Source organism: Pinus tabuliformis, chromosome 5_1, assembly GCF_031772625.1.
Source record: "Pinus tabuliformis cultivar Carrire ecotype Pingquan chromosome 5_1, CPIR1, whole genome shotgun sequence".
In the NCBI taxonomy this organism is placed as follows: Eukaryota; Viridiplantae; Streptophyta; class Pinopsida; order Pinales; family Pinaceae; genus Pinus; species Pinus tabuliformis.
In genome coordinates this window covers 168,313,652-168,325,083 of record NC_142305.1, presented here as the reverse complement: position 1 = coordinate 168,325,083, position 11,432 = coordinate 168,313,652, and positions in this window count along the sequence as shown.

Genomic DNA, 11,432 nt, shown 5'->3' with positions numbered 1-11,432 from the left:
TATTGTCAAATATGCGAAAAGGGTGTATGTGATTGATTGATCCTCCCTGTGTGGAGATCAGACCAAACGGTTAGATTTATTTGGTTTTAAATAAGATATGAGGGGTTTGAAAGCTTGATTTAGCATTGGTTTAGAAAAGAGTGGGGTTGAAGAGACTTTTTAGGAGAGAGTGAGATATTTCTAGTTCTAAACTAGAATTGGTTCATGAACCCATTCTTGTATAAAATATGATCTATTGGCACAATTAAAAGGGTTAGTGAGCGAGAGAGAGAGGTTAGATAGGATCGATAGATAGTAGATTGGAGTGTTTGTAAGCCTACGAGAAGATAATGAACAAAGGTCATTAATTAGAAGATCAGACCAGAGAGAAACAAAGTCTCAATATGTAATAATCTGTTTATGTATTTATACATAGACAATTCAATTTTGAGTCCATAGACATGTGATTCGAGTCTTGACTGATAATTATGTGTATATCCAAGAATGGAATATATATATATATATATATATATATATATGCATGCAGGTGAAGCTCAGAGAATGCAAAGAGGAGTGTGGGACAAAGGACAGTAATGAGTCTTGGAATGTATTTGGAGGACCATAATGTAGTAATGAATCCATTACAATGATCCAATTCAAGCTTAGGAGGGAGTGTGCAGTTAAAAACACTGAGATACTAGAGCTTTGAAGGAAGTCGGAACCCATAGAAACATTGAAAAAATGGTGCAATCACAAGAAAATATAATAGTATAGAATTGAAGGAATGATGCACGGTAGCCGTCAGATCTTGGAGATCAACAGCCAATATTGAATCGCGATAGTGAAACAGTCAGGATCGCATTGATATGTAACCGAATACGAAAACTTATCAAACATAACACATAACCCTATTGGGTATGTAAGAAATATCAGATTGGAACTTTTAAGTGCAAAGTTAAATACAATGGTCAAGTGATTGTGATCGTGTGATTAATCATCGACCATCAGATCGTGAACTTGATCGATGGTCACGATTAAATTGGCCATCGCATATCGGGGAAGTGGATATTGGAGATCGGCGTGATCGCTTATCAGAGTTTGGAGGATTGGCAGTAGAAGGTTAACATAGAAGGTGGACTCGACGGCATATATACTGGCGAATCTATAATATTTGAGATCTGCTATATGTGATTCAGAGCGGATTTCCTATGTATTCCATGTATTTGCGTAAAGTGTGGGTCTGAGTCTTTTAAGACTAAAACATATGTATTACCTCTCGATGGCTGATTGCACTAAAAGTATAACCTCGGAAAGCATGCCAAGACTGTATGAAAGGCAGAAAAGGTAAGAAATGGATTATAAGGGATTTAGCGCCGATATGTGGTTTTGTGTGTTTTTATATATATTAACCAATGGTTTAAGGAGAAAAGGTTGTTATATATGTAGCTCATGGTTTTATAAAGGATTGAAGAGGGGTTTAATTCCTCATAGAAGGATTTAGAAGGAAGGCTTTAATAAAGTCTTATATGAAGGTTACAAAGGGTTGAATAGTTTCCATAGAGGGTTTAAAGCAGGGTGATTGTGTTCTGATGTAAATAAACTGATAAAGGGGACTTAACCATTGATAGTTAAAGATTTGACTCCTTAGGGAGTTAAATACTTGGGACTATTAAGTGAAAGAATTTATATGCATATTGTGGGTATGTGTATGGGTAACCCTGCATCATTTAGCGTCACCTGAACCTTAGATTAAGAGGCCAAGTACTCTCGTGAAGATAAGCACCCTCCCAAAAACTAAAGACAAAGCAGGTCCATCTATTTTAGGTACCAGGGTAGCCTGCCCCAGTCACCTTGTGTTCATCCCTAAAATTATGGCCACTATGGTTTCCTCAAGTCACAGGCACTACCCGGGGGAGATAGTCACATACAGTATGTTATGTGGGTAGGATACCTGAGTCCCCGACTCAACTCCAACATCCCCGAAGGGATCCACGATACACAGAATACCCAAAGGAGATGTAAGAAAAGGTGGGCTAGCTTCATTTACAGTCTGATGTTGTGTCATATTTAGGTCCGCTTTGACTATAGTGGTCCCGAATAGTATGAGTGTAGAATGATTTCCCTGGTTAATGACACTAGTTTCGGTGTATGATCTTGGGCAGTTAACTCACAACTGCCTAACCCAAGATCCTAGCCTAAACTAATATGTGTTTACTCAAAAAAGAGTTTTTGATTGATTTTATTACGATGTAAATTTTAAATGTACTTTGTTAAAGTCTTCGGTGGGGGTGTTGACATATGAAGTTATGTGGGACTCTCACTCAAACCATGCACAAATAATGCTTTAATATTTCAGTTCAATGAACGAGTTGCTTCTACAAGGAAGGAGTCATTTATACATCAATATATACCATGGATCTAGTACAGTAAAACACAATCACAACCGAAAGAACTACAATTCTCTCTAACAACTTTTAAAACCAAATAAATGCATATCTAACCAACTAAGAAGAAAAACTCTAAAAAACATGTGTTTTCCTTTTTTACGAAAAACTTAAGTAGTAAATCTATTTTCCTAAAAATAAAATTTTGTTCAGGAATAAGATATCAATCAACATGGATAGCTACAAATCCTTAATAAGTCTACAAGCAACTTTCCCAACCCATGAGGTCACACAACTTGCTACTTATCAAGAAGTGGCTCGCTAACGCAGTGTAACAGAGGACACATAGAGTTAGTGGCTCCATTAACACTCTGTTTGCAAGGCCATAATGCTTTCTAAATCATTGTTTTCACTGGCAGGGTGCGTTAGTGAGGAATAGGCATGAAAACAAGGCTATGGGGATCAGATCTAACGCTGAGCACTGAGAGAAGGGTGTTGTATAGTCCTTAATGGTCAGAAAGGGGATCAGGAGTGCAAGAAGGCCTAGAAGAAAGGGAGAACTTGGAACTTTCTGGGAGAAAACCAGGAACTAAGTGTAGTCCCCAGTGGAGTCGCCAATTCTACTATAGGGAATTAATGCATGGGTGTTTGGTGGTGGTGACACCCTTAAGGATCTTCTCGGGATCCTTCGCAAATATTCAAATTAGATGCAGCTGGCCTAGATACACATGCACATATCTTTATTAGTGAAATCATAATCAAAGTAAGAAGAAGAATTGTTACCTGAGGTCTTGGTGTGGTGTTGATGGAGAACGCAAAGTAGTGGAGTGGAAGACCCCTTAGCTAGCTCCAATATCAATACCTACACATGAAAAAGACGAGGTGTAATATCACAACATATAACTTCAACAATAAATATAATAATAAATAGGGATATCTAATTGCATACATATAAGCTACTCATTATCATTAGTGTTGCATGAAAATGTAAATAAATCACAATACCAATGCCATGGAGTGGAAAACAAAACTGCAGGTCTATATTAATGATAGAAAAGAGTGATTAAAACCATCAGTTGCATAAGTCTTCCCTTACTCCTCCAACTCCTCTCTCTCTCTCTCTTCTTAACCTCTTGAAGAGCCAATGTTTAATACAAGCTTCAACAATCAATAGGAAATCCTTTCAATACTTTCGACCCCTTTCACAATGGCCCTAGCCTCAAATATATAGCATGAGAGGATAAGCCTTGCCAAATCCTTCATGATATATTTTGGGAAAAACTAGATATGTTTCCATGCTTTATTGTTCTTTCTCTATTTGTAGACTCCATTGGGAATATAAATTTCCCCAAACAGGTCGAATATGGATGTTTCCCTACTTTATGAGCTAACATAGGAGTGAATATAGTGATGTTTCTCGGTCAACTTGCTCCTTTGACATCCAGAAACTCACTTAAGTTGACTAACACACCTCTCGAGGCAACAAAAAAAGTTACCCTAGGGACTAACACACCTGATGCATGGTTAGGAAGCTTTATAAAGCATCTTTCTAGTTCTTGGAGAGCGTTATCTTGGAAAACAGGAATGTGAACTTGGTCAATCTTTCAGTGATCTTGCCCTTCTCCTCTGAGCTGATGAGAAGGTCATTTTCCTTTGTAATAGGGCAATAACTCAAGATTGTCCTAAAACCATACTTATAACCAAGTTATAACTAGATAAATAACAATAATAGAAAAACCATTATAACCACATAATAAAAAGTACATTTACACATAGAACACAAGAGGAAAAGACATCTTATTGACATATGCAAATCCAACCAAGTCAGGGACTTCTACCTATGACCCAACCACAAATTGGGTTGAACCAAATCTTTCTTTAAACTGATCATCCCCACCCCATATTCAAAGCACGAATGTGGGATATCATGGAATAAACCAAGAAAACCAAAGAAGGGCTTCCAGAGGCCTAAGCACCTCAACCCTTAACCAACGATTCAACCTGATGGTCAGACATCACTAACTATCACAAGATCAATCTCCATTTAATTTTTTGAGGGTTCCAGAGCATTTGTTGCAACCTGACTTCCAGAACTAGTAACTCAACCCACAACCCCCATTGGGATCTAGAGAATTTTCCTAAACAAGGCTTTCAGGACTAGTAACTCAATCCACTAAGGGCTCGAGAGCATTTTTACAACCAAATCTTCGAGGACTAGTAACTCAACCCTAGTTGTCATAGGGATTCTAGAGCATTTATCCAACCAAGGCTCTAGGAACTAATAACTCAACCCACAGGCATAAGGAACATGAGCACCAACTAGGAAAAAAATGTAAAACCCACACTACCATGGCTATCTAGGAAATGAAAAGTCTAGGAAATACCACTGCCAATCTGGGAAGTCCTCCATGCCAATGACAAATCATGGCCAAATAACCACATGCATATGCTATGCATGCCAAAACTAGGAAGGAAATCATACATGCAACTTGGTACCTGCAATCAAAACCCACAGTAGATGTGGATCTCATTGTCCTCTTGCACTTTCCTACTTTTCCTTTGCCTTCTTGCTCCAAATCCCAAGTATGCCACACTCCTCCAAGAGGGATCCAAGAAAAGTATAAGTGTCCAAGAGTATGAGAGAGAGAATGGAGAGAAATATCCAACCTAAACTGAGGCCTCAAAACAATTCTTATCAATGATGCCTCTATTTTCTTCATTTTCCATTATTTTCCTTCAATTTCCTGCTCACATGTAACCTATGACATTTCACTTTCATTTTCTCCTATTTTCCATTATTTTCATAAATAAAATGCCAATAAATTCCACTTTTCCTTTGCCATTTTTTTTTCCAAATTCCATATCCATTAATTAATCACAAGCAATCCCCATCACTATGTTTTTCCCAACATTCAACTTGGAATACACGTCCAACCACCTTGGTTACTATTGTTCTTTTATTAACTTCATTACATCGATTTTTAACCCAGGGCTCTTACAAAATCAGAGATTGTTGTGTAGGAAATGAATAGATAGAATGGACACTTGTAGTAGATGATTTATCCGATAGCAGTATTGGAGATGAAGAACATGGATCAAAGTTTTGTATGTAGGTAGCAATGTTTATAATTGATTGTAAGTTGCAGAGGTTGACTCCATCATTGGAAATGTTGTCTTGCTTTGCTTTACACTACATTTGATGGTTGGATTGTGTGATTGAGATATGACCTTTCCTATGGAGATACGTTGATGTTGATTTATTGAGAGTGTGCTACAAAGAGAGTTACTTTGATGATTGAGTTCTAATTAGAAAATGAATGAAATCATAGCCCTGAGTGATTCAGGAGGTTAGGGCCTCCAACAATTTTTGGCTTGGTAATACGAGGGTAGTGGGTGCTTTCTAGCAGTGGCTAGCTAAATTGTTATAGGGATGGTGGAAAACTAAAAGATGTAATAGAGATTTGAAGAATTAATAAAATATTCAGAGCATCACAACAACAATAGAGTGGTTTTTGTCCCTTGGGTGTTTCCACCAGAAACACTTGTGTTTCATTGTGCATGTTTGTCTTGATGTTTATAATTACTCTTATGTGTTGATATCATGTTTCTTTTATATTAAGATATACCAATGACTATAATGTTTATTGTTATTCAATAAACTGAAAATAAAATTTAAAAATTATATATATATCATCACTACTGATTTAGCCCCCTATCAATAGTGATTTGATTCCAACAATTTATACACAAAATAATGTGCTTGCATTTTTAAAATGTGTATGCTTAAAATTGCACATGCATTTTTGATGTGTGCACATTATTTTCGTTTATAAAACCCACGCGGATCAAAGTGGTCCTGGGGTGATTGTTTATTGGGCTTTTAGTAGAGGTGAAAGTTATTGAAACATAAACATGCTCGTGTTCTTATATTATTCATGCACTCATAGATCATGTACACATTCAGAGTGTGCATGCATTCGTAAAGTTCATTACGCGTGTGGCACCTACCAGACAAATCTTGAGCACGACCTTCCTTGTGAGCATCATTAATAAATACATAGAGGAGAGATACATGCATTAGCGGAGGACATTGAGGAGAATAATACGTAAAATAAAGTAACAACAATGAAAACTAAACTATCACAAATGCAATAACATAATAATTGTAAGTTTTATTTCTTTGAGAGTTTTCCATATTTCTTGTGTTTAACTTAACCAACTAAACAACACATATTTGAAATTTCACACAAGCTTAAATACAAATCAAAGACCACCTAAGAGAGACTAGAGAAATTTGGATAAAACAAACTTTTCTCCAAAGGCTATATCGAAGTGAACACATATGTAGGTAAACTTTAAAGTTTTGTATAACTAAAATGTTTAACTCTACATTCATGATTGTATTATTTTATGACATGGAGTAGGAAAATTGTATTATCTTTGGATTAGAAATATGAATCCTCCATTGAAATTGGATGAATTCAGTGTGGGGGCATGGGGCTAGGGTAATTATAATGAACTCAGAGTTAATTAAGTAAGTGAAATATATTGTGAATTAGAAATTTTAAACTTGTTTGGGACATAGGTCTTATAAATTAGTTATAAATGTCACGGAGAAAAAAAATATTAATCATGATCATGATAAAATTAGCAAAGAGAAAATAGATGTGTCTAATGAAGGTGGAGGTGGAGGTGGGGCCAATAAAGATAAACATAGTGTGATGATTGTACATATGTATGATGAAGGGAAATAATGAACACTATAATTATTTCTATAATGAAATACACATTTTGATATATAGTCAATACTTGAAATTGTTATGTTGATAAGATATAATATGATGCTTTTCTTTTCTTCAAAAGTGGTTTCTACTTAGCTTGGACATAAATGTGTTTTGTGTTCTAATAACCAATGCCACTTTAATGAAGAAAAACATCAATAAAATGAATAGAAAATTCCTCTTACATTAAATTTAAACAATTTAATTTTTATAGGGGTGTGTGTCCAAACAACTCAAATTGATGACCATGTTGGATTCCATTTTTTCTAAACCCTAACTAAAAAATTCTTATTTATTGAAATGCATGCCTTAATGCATAGAAGAGTTACATAGTTCCATCCACTGTGGTATAAATTCAATGACTACATATGGCTTGTCCAAATCCAAGCCAACGTTACTATAGATAAATTGAATTACATCAAGACAAGGGAATCTAGTCCCATACACCCTAGCTATAATGCCCAAAATTTAACAAAGTGTGACATACATGCTAAATTAAATAGGAGATAGACCCTTAACCTAACGAAGATAACCTACACACTCTAAGGGTGGAGCTTCTTATCCAGGTGGATATTGGTGGCTACCAGCCTATTCCACCTAGACCCCCTAGTTAGTTTCATATGTTTCCTTGTTCATTTCAACATTTACTATTTTTAGCAGTTTTTAGGCCTTGAACTTCCGGAGCAGTTTTAACCCACTAAACGACATTTTTTGGGTTCCGCAGCAGGCTCGTATCCATAGGTAGGGGCTTGCAGCGAAACCTGTAATACTTAGAGAGACCTTTCCAACAAGGTATTGTACACGCCAAATGGAGATAATATGACCAATTTATGACCTCGAAAAATTGACTACCCAAATAACCCCAACGGGGCCCACAAAATCTTGTTGTTACATCTCCTGGGGTTAGGGTTTTCTCATTTTTTTCAACAATAAAAAGGCCCTTGAACCTCATTCTAACACAGTTTAGAGGCATGTATTCACCACATCTCTTCTCAGAGATAAGCTACCATTGCCCGAGCTATCTTATTTCCATTCTGATTGTAACCATAGTTCAATATTTTTCTATTATTGAAATGAAGTGTTCTTTTATTCCATCTCTATGTTTATGATTATATTTGTAAGTTGTTGCATTCATGTTTAAGTTTGGATTAGTGGTATCATAGTGATCTGCTCTTTCTCTGTTTTTCTTTGCATGTCCCCAACGAGGTGACGGTATAAGGAGTTAGGGCTTGAAATGTGTTATAGAAATATTTGGGCATTGCAACCCCAATCTTATATGTTGATAAACTAGGGCTCTTTAACCTCTGAAGTGTTGTTTCATACCCTAAAGGATCATGGTCAACTGATTATATCATTCCCCAAAAGTTCCACTTGAAAAACCACTCAGAACTGGCCAAAACTAGACCATACTGACTGCTCCACTATCAGGGTGATGTATACTGACTCCTACACTAGCTAGGTGCGATGCATACTGAAGAGGCCTTCTATGGGGTGCGATGAGCGAGAATGGACAAATGTCCGAGACAGTTTGCTAAGTGGATGCTCATGGAATCTTCTAGAAACTTCTCCTATGACACTTTCCTCTCCGAATTCGCCCGTGGATGAGTAAGATATGCAAGAAATCTCCAAGTGGAACCAAGAACAACAAGTGGAATGACACTAATCAAAAACCCAAAGATGACTCACATCCTTGTAGACATCTATAAATGGATCCCTCATCTGAGAGATCTAGAGGCTGGAATTTTGTAATTTGTAAGGAAGTGCTGATAGTTTGTCTTTGATAAAGAGCATTGTATTGTTGGGTGGTCTTGCTTTTCATGAGGTGAAGAGGGCTTTGATGTTTGGAGGATGATGTTGGATTAGACAACTGGGTTGTAATTCTCCCTTCATATTTAATAAAGTTCTTTGAGTTTTCCTCCATACAATCGTGTATTTGTGAATGCCATTGTATGTTCAATGTATTTCTGATTCTGCATTGCTTATGATATAATAGATCAAGATGCTTTGATGGTGTTTTGTTACTTTGTTTCTACAGGTATTCTCTAAGTGGGATAAGTAGGAGAGGAGTTGCAAGCTCTATCAAGGGGGAGAGAAATCAAGCAAGGAGTCAAGTGGAAGATCCAGGTTGGTTCCTTTGCTTCTCTCTTATCTATCATACATAGAGGAAATCCCAAATTGCTTTGATTGTTTGTTTGCTAGGATAGTTGCCAATCCTAGAGGGCTAACAGATCAAAAAGACACTAGTTTTCCCAGAAACAAAATGGCGACTCTGCTGGGGAACAAATAGTTTGTTTGTTGTTGTTGTTTGTTTTTAAACTATAGACGGAGCCTGAAGTTAGCCAGAAAGCCTTCGAACCGCTCTTTCTTTGCAATTGCAAAGTACATGAATGCTGCTTCAGTCAATCTCCAGTTTAGTTTATGAATTGAACATCTGACTTACAAGCATTCTAGATGCCCTTTTGGTAGCTCAGTAACCTCTCAAGATCATACCTCTATACTTTTCTCTTTATTGTCCATCATAGCTCAGCTTAACTCACTGAAATCAGCTACAAATTTGAGCCAAACCCCATCTCAGTGGTACTCCCTAGCGCATCGCACTGTCTGTCACTATCTACCAGTATGCATCGCACCTTTTGAGCCTAAAAAGTGCAATGCATCCCTATTTCTGTGAAGCCCAGGTGCAATGACTAACTGAGCCTATTTCCCTCCTTGAAATTTGGGGTTTTTTGTCCTTGTTTTCAGCTCTGATTAGTTGTTTTATTGCTTATGAACAATATCTCTTTGTTGAAGCCTGCTTGCTTTACATAGTTCAGCCTCCATTGATTAGGAATAGTAAATATTTTTATGTATTTGTCCATCATTTGCAATCCTTTGTCGAAAAGTTGCTTAAATCGATCTGTTGTTTTGGTACAAAAAGTGTCGTAACTGTCATTTTGTGTCAAAAAAGAGAAGTGTCGTAAAGTCTTCCTTCTCTAGATAGTCGATTGAACTTTTTGTCATATATTTGATTTGATTTGTTGATATTTGAAGTGTCGAAAGAATTTTCTATTTGAAATTGAAAAGTGTCGTTTTGTCGAAATGTCGCTTTGAGTAAAAATATTTCAGATCTTTGCTCTACTTAGTTTTCCTTTTTGGCATTTTTCACATTAAGGGGAAAGAAAAACAAATACATGCATTTGCATTTGCATTTAGACTGTGTGTGAAAAATTATTTAGGAAAAGTGCATTTAGTGTATGCTCTTTGCTCTTTTTTTGAAAGAATCGTAATCTTCTTTCCTTAGTAACTAGGATTTTCATTGCTCAAAATAAACAACGATTGTTTATTATTGTAGACCGCATATTTAGGAATTTTACATCTACATCATGCGGTGAACCATTGAAAGACAAACTTCTAAACAAGATCAACTCTAAAATAAATTTCAATGAACTTAACAATGCTTTGGAACCTAACACAACACATTTAGAGGTCTAGGCTAGAGACATGTTCCGGTGTTGTAAAAACTAGTAACTATCATTTTCATCAAAGGTTGGGTGATTCCTCCTCTTTGATAAGACAAGTGCTAGCACGGACTTGTGCTCCCCGTAACGTCGTGTATATATTGGGAGACCACAATAGGTTTATATCCTTTATCCATAGGAAGCCATGGCTACCGCCCTATCGATCACAATACATTGAACACAACATTCGGGAAGATTGATTGCCATACATAAGTCCTTGGTAATTTCTCTTTAATTTATCACCAAGGTGTATATTGCAGTTTTGCGATTGGTTTGGTAATCCCTCTATCTAGATTTCCAGAGTAGTCACTTTTGTTCCTTTTCGACTCCTTAAAAGAAAAGGTCCATCTGAGCACTTGTCACTTCAAGCTCATTAAAAATCGAAGGGGACTAGAGTCATCTTTAACTTTTTCTCGACTCTTAAAAATTTAAAAAGCAAAGTTGTGACAAAGCGTCATTAAAATTTATTTAATTTGGAATAACATTTTTTCCCCTTAATTTTGAGTTGATCAAGTAATGCACAATCGTGGAAGAAAGTCAATCAAAACCCTGTTGTTCACAGAGACTAGCAAGTCAACTGTCTTTGACTCCAGAAACGAAACCATTCCAGGCAAAATGGTCTCGCTTAACTGAGTCCAATTCACCTAATTTATTTGAAACTTGTGTTTCAACATCGTCAGAGACTACAGTTACTCCGATCATTTCTGGTACATCTACCTTTAGAGAAGAAGTTCCGCAGTTGCAAGAGGACATTAGAACTGATCCTAGTGTAACGGTAAACACTTCTATAC